The sequence below is a fragment of the Coenobita brevimanus genome, chromosome 93 (assembly GCF_032717465.1).
Source record: "Coenobita brevimanus isolate Jiangsu-jjx chromosome 93, ASM3271746v2, whole genome shotgun sequence".
NCBI lineage: Eukaryota > Metazoa > Arthropoda > Malacostraca > Decapoda > Coenobitidae > Coenobita > Coenobita brevimanus.
The window spans coordinates 27,249,596-27,267,263 of record NC_137046.1 but is presented as its reverse complement, the minus strand read 5'-3'; the positions used below and the strand labels follow the sequence as shown (position 1 = coordinate 27,267,263).

At 42.3% G+C, this 17,668-nt stretch overlaps 1 protein-coding gene across 1 annotated transcript in view; it reads left to right on the top strand.

Moving 5' to 3' along the window:
* Trpm (transient receptor potential cation channel, subfamily M) overlaps positions 1-17,668 on the top strand; it is a 933,145-nt gene that overhangs the window by 257,029 nt on the left and 658,448 nt on the right. The window lies entirely within an intron of this gene.

Here is a 17,668-nt window from a genome sequence, read left to right as displayed (position 1 = left end):
CATAAGGCGAAGTCTGTACTAAATTCACAGGAGCGAGTCATAAATCCTTATGTTCAACCTAACCTGAGTCATAGCTAAAGACACCTCCCGAGTTGGTATAGCACTTAGGACGCAGCTTATGATTCAGTCATAACAGTAAACATGGCCGCTGCACCACCACAGCGGCAAATTTCCCACCGTCAACCAAGACGTTATCATGACAGAAAAGATGTGCTTAATGAGCTAAGTGATGCAGAACTGGTAAAGAGATACCGCTTGGACCGTCCAGGCATAATTTTTGTGACAGATTTGATGTGAGAGACCCTAACAAGACCAACGGCAAGAAAGAAGGCTCTCACACCAGAAATTAAAGTTGTTTTAACATTGCATTACCTTGCAACTGGAAAAATGCAACTTTGTAGTGGTGACAACCACTTGTGTGTTTCTCTATCGTACTATTAGAGTTCTCCATGCTGGTGGAGGCAGTGGTGTTGTTTGTTTACAGGATGGTGTGGTGAGGCAACATGTCCTCGTCCACAGTAAAACAATGGTAAATTAATAATTCCTAAAATTTGACATTAATCAGTTGACTTTTCACCAAAAACATATAAGAAAAATATCGTAGTAAAATTTAGATTTTTGTTAAGTCTTTTTTTTATTTCCCTTCAATTTTGAAAACTCGCAAGTGCTACATATAACAAACTGCTTCTCAGCAGCTTATGATTTCGACCTAACACAGGCTCGACTTTGTTATGATGAACTGCTCCTTAAGTCTCACATTTCTAACTTTCACCTAACTATGATGTAGGTTTTATAAGTACAGCCCCAGGACCCCAACTCCTGGCCAATCTCCTTTGTTGATTTCTATTTTCCAGCATTTGTAGTATATTGTAAATACAGTACAGGCAATCAGTAACGCTTTGACAATATTATTTCTAAGATAGAACAATCATATCAGTTTCTCCTTTCTCTGAAATCTCCATTCTTGATGATTTCAATGTTCACCACCACCTTTGGCTCTACTCTCCTTTCACTGATCCACCTTGTGAACAGTCTATCCATCTATCTATTGCCAGATGCCTCAATCCCGTTCGGGGTGGCCACAAACAAATCGCCTCCACGTCGCCCTGTCCCCTGCCATTTCATTGCCCCGCTCTTAACTCACACCCCACTCTCTCATATACCTCTCCACCCCATCCCTCCATCTCATCCTCGGCCTCCCCCTCCCTCTTCCCCCCTCCACCTCACTCACATACACTTTCCTCGTCAGTCTTTCACCCTCCATCCTCTCCACATGGCCAAACCACCTCAGTGTATTCCTCCTAACGCATCCTATCACTTCCACCTCCACACCACAACGCTCCTTTATATCCTCATTTGTCAGCCTGTCTCTCCATGTGACTCCACAGGCTCCCCTTAAATAACTCATTTCCAGTGCTCTCACTCTTGACTTGTGTCCTTTCAGCAACGTCCAAGCTTCACTTCCATACTTTAGAGTTGGTATCACAATACTGTCACGTAACTTTTTCACTTCGATGCTCACTTCCCTGCTTCTTATCACTGCTTTCAAGGAACCAGCAACCTTTCTTTCCTGCTGTACCCTTTCAAGCAATTCACCCTCCAAACCTCCATCCTTACTCATCACACTACCCAAGTATTTAAACGTACTCACATTTTCCAATTCCTCACCATCCAACCTCGCTGTACATTCACTGACTTCACCTCTCTCAAAGACCATCACTTTACTCTTCCCGACATTCATCTTTAGATTCCGTTTCTTACACACTCTCCCAAACTCATCCACCAAGCCTTGCAGCTCTCCTTCGTCTTCACTCAACAACACAGTATCATCTGCAAACAACAGTACAGGGAGTTTCCAAACACTACCCTCTCTCACCAGGGTCACTCCAACATCCACTATCCTACCTTGCACCTCTTCTATTACCCCATCCATGTACAGATTGAACAACCATGGAGACATGAAACATCCCTGTTTCAACCCAACCTTCAAAGAGAAAAATTCACTCAGTTCACCATCCACATGCACAGCAGGTTAGCACCATCATACATACTCTTCACAGCATTCAGCAACTTCCCATCTACTCCATATATTCTTAATACTTTCCACAATCCTTGTCTATCCACCCTGTCATATGCTTTCTCCAAATCCATGAAAAGCCGCATACAACTTCTTTCCCTTCTCTAGAAACTTTTCCACTAAAGATCTAAGAATGAATATCTGATCTACACAACCTCTTCCCTTCCTAAAGCCTCCCTGTTCATCTCCAACTAATTCCTCTGTTCATTCTCTAACTCTGTCAATAAGTATCCTGCCATACACTTTTCCTGTAATACTAAGAAGACAAATGCCCCTATGATTACCACACACTTCTTTTTCCCCTTTTCCTTTGTACAAGGGAATAATTATACCTGACTTCCAATCCTCCGGGACTCTACCTTCCTCCCAGGCCAATCTGCACATTTTCCACATCCATTCTACAACTATCTCTCCTCCCCATGCTTCATCATTTCACCACACCCTCCATCAATTCCTGGGGCTTTCCCCAATTTAACTTTCTTCATTGCTTCCACAACTTCTATCCTACTGATTTCTTCCTATCTTCTCACCTCCCTCCTTCTCCCAGCCATTCCCCAGCCACTTATACTCGCATTACTTCCATCCTCTTGTTCAACAATTCCTTAAAGTGTTCTCTCCATCTGCTCACTTTTTCTCCCTTCTCCATTAGTAATCTACCATTTTTATCTTTCACTCCCCTGCTAACTTCACTTCCACCCTGTCTTACTCTTTTCACCTCTTTCCAGAACATTTTCTTACAGTCCCTCCGTTTTACACTCAAGTTCCTTCCAAATTCCTCATCCGCTCTCTTCTTACTCTCTCTTACTAATCTTTTCACCTCTCTCTTTCTTTCTACATATAACTCTCTCTTCCGCCTCTCAACTTCTTCCATGCCCCTATTTCTCATCCATTCATTGTATGCATTCTTCTTTTGTGCCACAGCCTGTCTCACCTCTTCATTCCACCACGCTGTTCCTTGCACACCCCTCCTTCTTCTCTTCATCCCACACACCACATCACATGCTGCACATATTTCTTCTGTGAATATCCTGCACACACCTTCCACATCCCCCATCTGCACCAATTCATATTTGCCCAATCGTTCCTCCACTTCTCTCTTATACTTTGCCTTTTTCTCATCCTCTTGTAACTTTTCCACTCTCCTTACAAATACTCCTTCTTCCTGTCCCTCCCTTCTTCTATTTCTTCATCAAAATTGGATCTTGATTCTGGTCACCACCAAGTAGTGGTCAGAAAATCCACTCCCCCAACCTCTATAAGCTCTTGCATCCATTACACATCTTCGCATCCTTTCATCCACACACACATAATCAATCATTGCCTTCCTTTCATTCAGTTCACCACCCACCCTTCTCATCACTCGCCATGTATACCTGTGGATCATTTTGTGCCTGAAGAGGGTATTGGCTATCACCAACCCCCTCCCAGCACAAATGTCCACTAACACACTCCCATTCTCATCTATCTCAGCAGGCACACCCCACTCCCCAACCAGAAAACAACTAATAAAAAATACGAACAAGAAGCCTTGGACCAGGATTGACCAAAAGGTGACAACTAAGGCCCAAACAATGGACATGGTACGGATAGCTACATGGAATGTAAGGGATCCAGATGATGAGGTGAAAGAGAAAGAGACTGTCCAGGTGCTTGAGGGTGCGAAAGTGGATGTATGTGGCTTAACTGAAACTAAATGGAGAGGTGAGAAGTGAGAGAATGGGAGTATGGATGGGGTAAATGCACAGGAGTAGGTGAGAATGAGAGTGCAAAAGAAGGAGTGTGTATTGTTGTGAGTAAGAGATGGAAGGAGAATATGAGAGTGGATCAGTGGGCTCAAGAATTGTGTGGGTAAGATTGAAAGTTGGACTACAAATGTGGGCGATAGTGTGCATGTATGCACCAATGCAAGATCAGCAAGTAGAGTGAGAGAAGAGTTTTGGACAAATGTGGACGCATGCATGGAAAATTTTGTAAGGAATGAGTGTTTTTGATTGGAGATATGAATGGAAAAGCAGGGAGTGTGAAGGTGGATGGAGTAGTTGGTGAGTAGGGTGTGCCTGCAGAGATGGATGAGAATGGCAGTGTTTTAGTGGATATTGGTGCTGGGAGGGGGTTGGTGACAGCTAATAACCATCTCAGGCACAAATTGATCCATAGATATATGTGGCAAGTGATGAAAAGGGTGGGTGGTGAACTGAATGAATGGAAGGCAATGATTGATTATGTGTATGGATGAAAGGATGAGAAGGTGTGTAATGGATGCAAGAGTATGTAGAGGTTGAGGAAGTGGACTTTCTGACCACCACCAGAGTCCAAATGAAATGGAGAAATAGAATGAGGGAAGGACAGCAGGAAATAGTTCATACAAGGAGGTTGGAAAAGTTACAAGAGGATAGAAAAAAGGCAGAATATGAGAGGGAAGTGGAGGAGCAATGGGGTAAATATGGACTGGAGCAGCTGGGGGATGTGAAAGGTGTGTGCAAGATATTCACAGAAGAAATTTGTGCAGCATGCGAGGTGGTGTGTGAGGTGAAGAGAAGGTGAAAGGGGATGCATGGAACAGCATGGTTGAATGAAGAGGTGAGAAAGGCTGTGGCACAAAAGCAGAAAAGCATATAGCGAGTGGATGAGAAACAGGGGCGTGGAAGAAGTTGAGAGACGGAAGAGAGAGTTATATGTAGAGAGGAAGAGAGGGGTGAAAAGATTAGTAAGAGAGTAAGAAGAGAGTGGATGAGGTATTTGGAAGGAATTTGAGTGTAAAGTGGAGGGAATGTAAGAAAATGTTTTGGAAAGAGGTAAAGAGAGTTAGACAGGGTGCCAAAGAAGTTAGTAGGGGAGTGAAAGATAAAAATACAGTAGTAGATTACTAGTGGAGAAGGGAGAAAAAGTGAGCAGATGGAGAGAACATTGTAAGGAATTGTTGAACAAGGAGAATGAAAGTGATCCAAGTATAAGTGGCTGGGGAATGGCTGGGAGAAGAAGGGACGTAAGAAGAGGAAGAAATCAGTAGGATGGAAGTTGTGGAAGCAATGAAGAAAGTCAAAATGGGGAATGCCCGAGGAGTGTGTGGTGAAATGCTGAAGCATGGGGGAGAGATAGTAGTAGAATGGATGTGGAAGATATGCAGAATGGCCTGGGAAGAAGGTAGAGTTCTGGAGCATTGGAAGTCAGGTATAATTTCCCCCTGTTCAAAGAAAAAGGGGAAAAAGAAGTGTGTGGTAATCATAGGGGCATTTGTCATTTTAGTGTAATAGGAAATGTATATGGTAGGATACTTAATGACAGAGTTAGGGAAATAACAGAGGAATTAGTCAGAGAAGAACAGGGAGGTTTGAGGAAGGGAAGAGGTTGTGTAGATCAGATATTCATTCTTAGATCTTTAGTGGAAAAGTTTCTAGAGAAGGGGATGAAGTTGTATGCAGCATTCGTAGATTAGGAGAAAGCATGTGACAGGATGGATAGACATGGATTGTGGAAAGCATTAAGAATATATGGAGTAGATGGGAAGTTGTTAAAGGCCATGAAGAGTATGTATGAGGGTGCTAAGGTTGCAGTGCATGTGGATAGTGAACCGAGTGAATTTTTGAATTTGAAGGTTGGATTGAAACAAGGATGTGTCATGTCTCCATGGTTGTTCAGTCTGTATATGGGTGGGGTAATAAAAGAGATACAAGGTAGGGCAGTGGATGTTGGAACGGCCCTAGTGAGAGAGGGGCAGTGTTTGGAAACTTCCTGTACTGTTGTTTGCAGATGATACTGTATTGTTAAATGAAGATGAAGGGGAGCTGCAAAGTTTAGTGGATGAGTTTGGCAGAATGTGTAAGAAACGGAATCTAAAGTTGAATGTAAGGAAGAGTAAAGTTATGGTCTTCAAGAGAAGTGAAGTCAGTGAATGTACAGTGAGGTGGATGAGGAGGAAATGGAAAATGTGAGTGCGTTTAAGTACTTGAGTAGTGTGATGAGTTAGGATGGAAGTTTAGAGGGTAAGTGCTTGAAAGGGTACAACAGGGAAGAAAGGTTGCTGGTTCCTTGAAAGTAGTGATAAGAAACAGGGAAGTGAGCATGGAAGTGAAAAAGTTACTACGTGACAGTATTGTGAATACCAACTCTAGCGTATGGAAGTGAAGCTTGGACCTTGTTGACTGGACAGAAGTCAAGAGTGAGAGCTGTGGAAATGAGTTATTTGAGAGGAGCATGTGGAGTCACATTGAGAGACTGACAAATGAGGAAGTGAAGGAGCATTGTGGTGTGGATGTAGATGTGATAGGAAGTGTTAGGAGAAACACACTGAGGTGGTTTGGCCATGTGGAGAGGATGGAGAGTGAGAGACTGATGAGGAGAGTGTATGTGAGTGAGGAAGGGGGGGAAGAGGGAGGGGGAGGCCAAGTTTGAGATGGAGGGATGGCATGGAGAGGTATATGAGAGGGGGGGGGTGATTAGGGAGCACAAGTTTGAGATGGATGGATGGAGTGGAGAGGTATATGAGAGAAGGGGGTGTGAGTTGGGAGCAGGGCAATGAAATGGCAGGGGACAGGGTGACATGGAGGCGATTTGTTTGTGGCCACCCTTTACGGGATTTAAACATCTGGCAATAGATAGATAGACAGAAATACACCCAGTTTTGGGTATAGGCTTTAACAGCCCACTCCCTGAGGTCCAGCAGTCATCCTAGGTACATTATACCTCCACATGTTACTATTTTGGCATTAACACCCACTGTCCATATTGAATACATGCTTGGGCTGTCCCATACGGGACTGGCGTATTGGTATTAATGGGGGTGTACATGGTATGCCTAATGGGAGATCAGTAAAATCAACTTTTAACAAAATTCAAATCCTGTAAAACTGCAACCAATGGAACAGCAAACCACTGCTCTATTGACTCTGCCACTGTCTTGCCCTGCCTCAATCAGATTCAGAAACGATCCTCTCATGCTTGGGGAGTTGCCGGTTTCCTACCATCTGACGAATTTCCAACCACTGTAATGCTATAGTTAGTATGAGATGAACAGACTGTTTCATGGGCAGGTGGTAATGCTACTGTTTTTCCAAGGCACTGATGTAAACTTGACTCTGTATGAATGTACAGTACTGTACCACAGCCTGAAAGTGGTGTGTGGAGCTGGGAAGGCAAACTAATCCTGCAGCAGTGCTGATGATGCTACCTGTGCAGGGAAGGGGAGGAGGTGTGAATAGCTGTTGTTGTTGTTGTTGTTGTTGTTTTTATATATAATCCTGTTCAGTAAGAGCAAAAACAAGAACAACAAAAACTGCTATTCACACCAACCTCTGCCTTACCCTCCACTCGTGGCTGTGTGAATGATGCTGTTACTAGTTCATCTTTCTAGCCCAACATACCACACTCAGATCATGGCATCTTCATGTGGGTTGCTGTATCTGCCACACTGTCGTGCTCTCCATTCCCACAACAACCTGTGGTGTGCTTTGTATTCAGCAAGGCTAAGTACGAAGAGTGACTGCTATTAATATGTTTTTTGGTTGCTTTACAATAACAGTAGAGAGTGGGGAGACAAGCCCAGAAAGAACCTGTACAGTTAGGATAATATGACACTAAATACTGTATTCCCTTTGTGTCCTTATTCCTCCTTGGACCACCACAGATCACTCTTCCACACACTGAGGTTCCAAAACACAAAGACAACTTTCTAATTTTAATATTAGTACTGTGTACAGAGTATCAAACAGGTTATTACAGGTGTACCAAGTACTGTAGTTAGCATATGGGAGTGCAGTTCAACACCAAGAGGTTAATCCATATTACCATATTAAATACAGTACTGTACTTATGTATTGCTTAAGTACAACTCATTGGTTATGTATAACACAGTTACTTGAATATAATAAACTATTCACACATGAATACAGCACAGTTACTAGACTAACTACCCATATGTTGAGTATTTTAATGTTTACTTATAACTATATATTGTATTTCGGAATTAAATCGACAACAATCTTATCCCATGGTCGGGGACAATGTGGCCAGATATATTGCTGGCTTCTGAGAAAATAGATATCTTGCCTTATACTTTGCAATTTACTACAACTTCAGCTGCCTCTACACACCAAATCTGCAATGCCTATGACCTGTGGGTGTCTGTGTGCATCTGCCTTCCTTGGCACTGTCCTGTCTGGGCACTTTATCAGTTCCTTGTGCCTGCTACTCCTACAATCATTCTTATATACCCTTCATGGGGCACTGTTACGCCCCTTTGTTCACGTCACTGTTACGTCTTTGATACGTTATTGATGCTAAATTTGTGTTTGCTAGCTTTTGCATAAGTTTAACTTTCACTTCCTTTTTCTGGGGGCTTTTGCTCTTTTTTTTGGAAATGTCAGCCCTTATGGACCAGTGCTACTGACCTTGTCTTTATACCCCACAAAGTTAACCCAGCAGTTATTTTTTATGACCCATGCAAATGGTCCTTGCGTATCTTTTACGCTAAGTGCACTTGCCCATTATCCATTTGATTTCCTTCTCTCAATGTGTTCTTATATGTTTACCTAACTTAACGTTTCACCCGGTTCCTCCTCAATTTTCCTCTTTCCCCGTCGTCCTCTGGCCTTGCCGCCAATCTCTCATGCCTCCTGCGCTCTCACCCGAATTTCTTCACAGTGCGTACGTTGAAGAGTCTTATATGCCTCCTTCAGCATCCTACGATGCATCCTTTCCATGGCCAACCCATCCTCTTCTCCACTCTCTTCTTTGTCTTCACTTCTTTCATTTTCTCCTTCCGCACTCCACCTCTGCCCAGGCCTCTGTCTGAGGGGACCGGACTGAAAGGTTGGTAATTGTAGTTGGGCGGGGTTATCCATTCTTTTAACGGCATCGTGATCTTCACCATGAAGGATGTTGTCGTCAGAGAAGGCTATGTCGTCCACTGAGCGACTGTCGCCATCTCGACATCATCAGCAGTTGTGGGCCCAGTGTTTACTGCTGCCCATGTGTTGAGAGTAGACAAATTACAACAAAAAATGAGAGTAATTACATATACTTGCACACAAGAGGGAGGAAGAAGGAGTGAGTGAGTGAGTTAGCACATATATTGTTAGCCTTGATTTTTCAACTTTTGAGAGAGAGAGGGAGAGAGAGAATCTGGCAGCTAAAAACTGCATGGGTGAAGTAGAAAGGAAGGAATGAGCCAAACCAGCCCCAAGGAAGAACAGAAAACTTAGAAATGGAAGTAAAAGCTTAACATAGAGGAGCAAGCCTATGTGACTGCAACAACTGAAGCTAGAGAGTTCACAAAAAAATTAAGAAGAGGAAAGAATGGAAATTAAACAGAGGAAAAAGTGGTCACCCCAGAAGAAATGATCAAAATACCACAAACACATATACTTTAGTGGACAAATAGTATCCAAAAGGACTAGGATTTGGAGATAAGGTAGGAAAGGTCCATGGCAGCAGTGGAGGAGGAGGAGGCCAGAATATCTGTTGAATGCTTCCTTGTGTTTTGAAGCATTGTTGTGAGTTTTATATTGGAGTATTGAGGTAATAAGGGACCTAATCTAGACTTGTTGGAAATACTTAGTTTACTTAGTTAGCCAGGGACTGGATGTAAATGAGAGGGATTGTAAGAAGCTGTCTTTCACTCCCTGTCTTACATGAAAGTAAGATAGGGGTGAAAGAAGAAAATGGCAGAATATTGGTAAAGAAAGAGAAAGTGATTTTGATAAAGAGAACATTCTAATGAGCTGTTGAATATGGAAAAAAAAAACGCATTGATAGCGTGATTGGCTGGGAAATGGTTAGAAACAAAGAGAGGCAATAAGGGAGGAAGTGCTCTGGCGAATGAAAGTGTGTGTGGTAGTGAAGAAACAAAATGAAAAAAACACCAAGAATTGACGTAGTGTGTGAAAAAATGTTGAAATATGGGGAATAGATAGTGATTCAGTGGATCTGGAAAATGTGCAGATTGGCATGGGATGAGGGTAGTGTGCCAGAGGACTGGAAATCAAGTATAATACTTTAGTTCTTTTGTATAAAGGGAGAGATAAGTGTGTGGCAATCATAGGGGTATTTCCCTGAAATACAGTATGGCAGAATACTTGTCGACAAAGTTAGGGATAGACCCAAAGAATTGATTGGTGTGGAACAAGGGAGTTAAGAGGAGGCTATGTGTAAGCCAAATATTCTAAGTGGAGTTTTAATTCACCTTGATGGATGAAAAAGTGACTTGTTTGGGAGTATTAGTAACGGAGGCTTAGGGACCAAAGTAAGGGGACTGAGCAGTTCCTCTAACCCCTCAAGGGCTGAAACTTGGCCTAGGAGCCCTCAAAAATCATTCTACCCAGATTCATCAGAGACTTTTGTCAGCAAATATTTTCATTGTTTGTATGCAGTAATAAAAAATCAGTCATCAGTTTTTCTGTGCAGATGGAATTGGAACCTTGTGAATGGAATGGGGTAGAGGTTTATATTGCCATGTGAATCATATTCCATGCAATCAGAGGACGTATAAGCTGAGGGTCTGCTGTTTTTGTGTATATATGGTTATGGATGATGTAAAAGATATACAGTCTAGTTGCATATAATGTGAATTTTGTCCTTAATATCTGTCACAGCATGGGGGGTTGTGAGAATTCATCTTAAACCAGCTTTCCACTAATTGTCATTTCAGTGGAAATCATTCATCTTGTGACCTATTCAACTTTTACACTCCCTGCTCCTGTGTTTTTTCTCCCTCATTCGGCTTGACTGAGACCACCTTACTTCTGACATCTCATTACATGCAAAGAAAACACTTGTTTCTGTAAAAAATAAAAAGAAATACTGTACCATTAACAAAGTGAATGAGACATGTCTGTTTACCACTCAGCTTACTGCCACAGCACATTATCAGAGGTATCCCACTTCATCCCTGTCACCCACTATGCACTTGCATTGGACCCTAAATACCAACACAAAAAATTTGTAAACCCGTATCGTAAATGCACACAAAACATTAAGCAACAATGATTAGCCCACTCTACAACAGGAGTCCATTACAGTGAGACTGTTCAGGAGTTGGGTAGACAGCTGTCTCTACCCTTTTCTCCTCCATTCTGTATCATTGCGAGTTTCCTGCATGCCTCCCAGCATCAAGATTAGCAAAGTATTATTAACCATTTGGAATACATATAGTAAAAACACTCATTCTCTTCACACCACTTCTAATAAAATTAAAAACATTAGCTTATAAAACTAACCACCCCCACTTCTGCCTCCAAGTTGTATACACACAGACACACACACACACACACACACACACAGGAAACAGCTGGGATTAACAGGTCTATAGTCATCACTGGTAAATGTGAAGAAGAAATAAAGAACAGAATCACCAGGGATAACAAGATGGTAAATATAATGAACATACTGAAAATAATATCAGACAAAATCTGTGAGAAAGATGTAGAGGAATTTAAGAGATTAGGAATTTTAGGCCCCTGAAAATAACCTTTCAAAATGTGAATACTGTAAAAGAGGTATTAAGAAATAATGATAAACCTAAGTTATCAGAGGAGTACAAAGAAGTGTGAATAAAAAGGTGCCTAACTCGAGAAGAAAGGGGATTATTAAGGGAAAAGAGGGAAGATGCAAAAACAATGATGGAAGATCAGATGAAGAGAGTAGTTATTATTATTATTTTTTTTTTACAAAGTAGTAGGATTGCAAGTTAAAAAATGAGACATAAACAGCAGGGACTAAATCAAAGCAAGACAGTGAACTCAGCCAATGTCAAATATGTGGACAATATGGCTAAGTTGAGGTACTCAGATGTAGATGGAATGGTATCCAAATTATTAGAGATAAAAGGCTTTATCATAGAAAGTGAGCCTCATATTATGTGTCTAACAGAAACAAAATTAACTCCAACAATATCAGATGACTCATTATTTGGATGAGTACAATATTTGGCAAAGAGACAAACTTAAACAAAGGAGGAGGAGTTATGATACTAACAAAAAAGACTTCAAGTAAAATAGATAGAAGTAGACAAACCCTCACAAGTAAAATTAATTGCAGTAGAGATTAGTACATCAGAAGGGATAATTGTGGCAAATTTATATATACCACCCAAGACAAACACATGGGATAGAGGTGAATATGAAGACTTGGCAGAAAAAACAGTTCAGAGTTTAAGAACCCTACTATACAGAATGGGAGAAAAACCTGAAAGAATTACACTGACGGGAGATTATAACACAAATATAAACTAGAATACTTTATGTAAAAAAAAGCCTTGAAAGTTGTTGGGATCAAAAGCGTTTGGATTGTATACAGGATTTTTTCTAACAACATGTAAAGGAGAACACCAGAAAAAGAGGACCAGAAGACCCCCCATTATTAGATCTCATATTTACTAGGCAAGAAAATGAAATTGACAGTATAATCTGTCACCCTTCATTCGGCAAAAGCGACCAGCAGTACTAGATTACAATTTCAGGATAGCATATGACATACAGTGGGGCACCAATTTTCATGCCTAATTGGGTCCAAAAATAATGTGCGAAAGTAGAATTAGCGAAAATTGGGGCATTGTCTTTATGGCAAAAAGGCTAATTGGTTCCCGGTTATCCTAAAGTAACATCAGATTTTCATTTTCACTTGCAATACAGTACATCAAATCACTATTGTACATTGCATTGTGAGATACAAACAATAAAAACTGTACAGTACACATTATATGAGGAGAAACATACCACAGAGACCAGGTTGAGGTGTTTAATGGATGCTGGGGGTAAGTATCCGAGGTGCGTGGCGGGCTTATTTAGCCACGCCAGACGTATTGGCGCCACCTCTTGCTGCCTCGCTACCACCATGCTGTTTCCTCATACTACACACTGTCGATTCTGGGATGTTAAATATACGGCAGATTTCACTGTTTTTTGCGCCCTTGTCCATGTGCTCAACTATCTTCCTTTTCATTTCATTATTATACTGCCGTTTCTTCACTCCAACACGATACTCTCTTTTATCCTTGGCCTTTCCTCCCGACTTTGAATGTCCCGGCCACTTTTTATCACCACCACTGCCTCCCGGCCCTCCCCCCACACCACCAGGCCCTTTCCCCACACTACCAGGTATAGTAGAGGCCATTGAACCGTGAGAATCCAACACAATGGAGCTAGCACGCTCGTACACAATGGCGGGAATGGGTGGACAGAGTGTTGACATGACGTCATTCAAGATGGCGGTGGGTTGCGGGCGGGCGGTGCAGGAAATTCAAAATTCAAAATATTGTCCCAAACCCAAAATTTGTGCGCGAAAATCGATTTTTTTCAAGCGAAAGTGGAAGTTAGGGAATATTTGGTGCATGCCGCGAAAGTGGATTGCGCGAATCATGCTCTAGCGAAAGTTGGTGCACTACTGTAGTTAGAGGCAATGGAATTTACAAAAAGAGGCCAAACTACAAAAAGAGCAACTCATGACCTAAAAAAGTGCTTCAACGATATAGATTGAGAAAAGCTGCTAAGAGGACAAGATGTAAATGTTACATATCAAAAATTTTTATGAACTTTATGAAACAGGAGTAGACTGTAGCACCAGTCGAGCAGGGCAGTACTCCCGAGGTGGATGGAAAGCTGATGACAGGGAGTGCTGGAGCTCCCGTTTCATCAGCCCTCAGGACTAGTTTCTGACCATCCCCCTTTGCTGAATTTTTTCAGTGTCTCAGTTGCACAGAGAGTAGGCCAGCATGCTCTCCAGTACAAATTTCTCTAACTATCTTCACCACACTACATGCACAGTACACACTACACTTCCTATTCAAAATTTACCAAAATGGCGTCGTCTTATCAAGCCTCGGAGTCCCCAGGGGGGGGGACCATAAATGCCCCCACCATCTGCCCATCTCCCGGTGACGACTCAAGGTGCCTGGAACCACGGTCTGACTCTCTTCTTCATTTCTGCAACATTCGCGGCCTTTCCTCTAACTTTCGCTCTGTTGAGCACCACCTCTCCTCCTCTAAACCTCACCTTCTTTTTCTAACGGAGACTCAGCTGTCTGAGGCAACTGACAGCAAACCCTTTTCTGTATCCTCCTACTTTCTCTATACTCATTTCAAAGCCAAAGGTGGCTGTTGTGTATATATACGCAACGACTTATCTTGCTCTCATGTTCCTGAACTTGATTCTTCTGAATTCTCCACACTCTGGCTTCGGCTTTCCTGTCATTCTCTGACTAAATATATCTGTGCTGTTTACTTATCCCCTAATTCTACTGACTATCAAAAATTCTTCGACTATCATACTTCTACGATGGAACACATTCTATCCATTTCTCCTTTCTCTGAAATCTCCATTCTTGGAGATTTCAATGTTCACCACCACCTTTGGCTCTCCTCTCCTTTCACGGATCCACCTGGTGAACAAGCCTACATCTTTTCTATCCTTAATGACCTAGAGCAGCTTGTACAGCACCCTACCCGTATCCCTGACCGCCTTGGAGAGAGCTCCAACATACTTGACCTCTTCCTCACAACTAATCCTTCTGCTTACTCTGTTAATCTTTTCTCTCCGTTGGGCTCCTCCGATCACAACCTTATTACCTTAACCTGTCCTATCACTCCGGTACGGCCTGTGGACCCTCCAGTGAAACGTCGTCTGTGGCATTTTGGAGCCGCGGACTGGGAGGCCCTCAGGCAGTACTTCTTTGATTTTCCCTGGAATGATTATTGCTTCCGTGGCCGGGAGCCATCTGAGTGTGCCTTGCGCATTACGGAGGTTATTCTCTCGGGCATGGAAGCATACATTCCTTTCTCATATCCTTTGACTAATGCAAGAAAGCCTTGGTTTAATCACGCTTGTTCTAATGCTGTCCGCAACAAGGAGAGGGCCTACAAAAGGTACCGGAGCCAACCCACCCCTGAATCACATCATCTTTACATTTCTGCCTGGAATCGTGCTAAGTCTGTTCTTCGCTCTACTAAAAATAATTTCATCCATACTAAATGCTCTCAACTCTCCGACTCGAATTCTTCCCGCTCCTTCTGGCATCTTGCCAAAAATCTTTCTAACAACTTTACCTCATCATCCTTCCCTCCTCTTTTCTACTCTGATGGTTCTGTAGCTATTTCTTCTACTGATAAAGCAGATCTCTTCGCACAGACTTTCTCCTCCAATTCTACCTTAGACGATTCCGGTGCTGTTCCTCCATCACTTCCCCCCTCTGACTTCCTCATGGCTGACATTAAAATTTCTTCAGTTGATGTATTTTCTGCCATCACTGGCCTCAGTACTAACAAGGCATATGGTCCTGATGGGGTCCCTCCTGTTGTTCTCAAGAACTGTGCTTCTGTGCTTACACCCTGCCTAGGCAAACTCTTTCGCGTTTGTCTGTCAACTTGGACCTTTCCTTCTTGCTGGAAGTTTGCTCTCATTCAGCCAGTCCCAAAGAAGGGTGACCACTCCCAACCCTCCAACTATCGTCCAATTGCTTTAACGTCCTGTATTTCAAAAGTTTTCGAGTCAATTCTTAATAGAAAAATTTTAAGGCATCTTTCCTATCACAACCTTCTTTCCGATCGTCAGTATGGGTTCCGTCAGGGACGCTCCACTGGCGATCTTCTCACCTACCTTTCAGACTCCTGGTCATCCTCCTTTCGGGACTTTGGCGAAAGCTTTGCCATTGCACTTGACATCTCAAAGGCTTTCGATCGAGTCTGGCATAAATCTTTAATTTCCAAACTGCCTTCCTACGGTTTCTATCCTTCTATATGTGCCTTCATCGCTAGCTTCCTTTCTGGTCGTTCTATAGCCGCTGTTGTAGACGGCCATCGTTCTTCTCCTAGATCTATCAACAGTGGTGTTCCTCAGGGCTCTGTCCTATCACCAACTCTCTTCCTTTTATTCATCAATGATCTTCTAAGCTGTACATCTAACCCTATCCACTCATACGCTGATGACTCCACCCTTCACCTTTCCATTCGGTTCCCGCAACGCCCATCTCAACAGTTACTTCAACAAGCAAGGGATGAGGCTGTGGCACACCTAATGTCTGATTTGACTCGTATCTCTGACTGGGGTAAAAATAATATGGTTGTCTTTAATGCATCTAAACCTCAGTTCTTACACCTATCAACCCGACAAAATCTTCCACAGGTATACCCACTAATGTTTAATAATATTCAGCTTAATCCTGCATCATCCTTGAACATGCTTGGGGTTTCATTTACTCGGGACTTATCTTGGAGAGATCATATTGCATCTCTTGTAAAATCTGCTTCCAAGAGATTGGGCGTGCTAAGCCGACTCCGCTCTTTCTTTACCCCTGCACAATTGTTGACTCTATACAGGGGTTTTATCCGCCCCTGTGTGGAGTACAACTCTCATGTGTGGGGAGGCTCCCCACATACAGCTCTTCTCAATAGGGTGGAGTCAAAGGCTTTTCGTCTCATTAACTCTCCTCCTCTTACTGACTCCCTTCAACCTCTGTCTCTTCGCCGCACTGTTGCATCTTTATCTCTTTTCTATCGCTACTTTAATGGTCACTGCTCCTCTGAACTGTCTGCTTGCATTCCTCCACCTCTACGACGGGCGCGTAGCACCCGTCTGGCAGCAAACTCTCATCCCTTTTCTGTCCAACTCTCTAATGCAAGAGTTAACCGTTACTCCCAGTCTTTCATTTATGCAACAGGTCAGCTCTGGAACTGTCTCCCTCTGTCTGTATTTCCTGCTGCCTATGATCTCCAGTCTTTCAAACGCAGTGTGTCCAGGCATCTCAAAATGATTGGATCTTGAATTTGGCTCTATATTGTATTTTGTTTTTCTCTTGGAGGGAACTGTTACTGCGGGCTCATGGCCTTTGGTTCCTTCTTCCTCGCATTAAAAAAAAAAAAAAAAAAAAAAAAAAAAAAAAAAAATTATATCTCGGTGCACAAAGACACTGAAATAAGGATAAAGAACTGGTTTAATACTGATTGTGAAAATGCTAAAGAGAAAAGATATTTGCTGTGGATCAGATACGGATGACATAAAAGTAGGAGAGCATATAACCACTACAATCAGGCAAGAAATGTTTATACAAGGATGAGGAGAGAAGCTCAAAGGCAGTTTGAGGAAGACATTGCAAATAAAAGTACTGATCAGCCGAATTTGTATTACAGCTACATAATGAAGCAAAGCAAAAGTTAAAATACAATCTTTCATGGATGAGGGGAAAATCCTTATAAATGAAGAAGATATTTGTGAAGTAATAAAAATTTCCAGTCAGTTTTTACCAGTGAAAGTAGATTTGCGAGAGATGAAAACGAACATGCATGCCCACACATATTAACAAATATATGTGAACAAAACAAGAGGTCCAGGAAGAGATGAGAAAATTAGACGGGAAAAGCCAGTGTCCCCGATAAGATTTCATGTTGGGTATTACAGGAATGTGCAAAAGAGCTAAGCGGTCCATTACAGTTAATATTCAGAGAATCCTTCAGACAAGGTAAATTACCAGATATTTGGAAGAAACCAAACATTATGCCCCTTTTCAAGAAATGAAATAGACAAAATCCACTTAACTACCGACCAGTATCACTGGTCAGTGTCATAAGCAAGATGTTGGAAAAATGATACGAAGAATTTGGGTACACC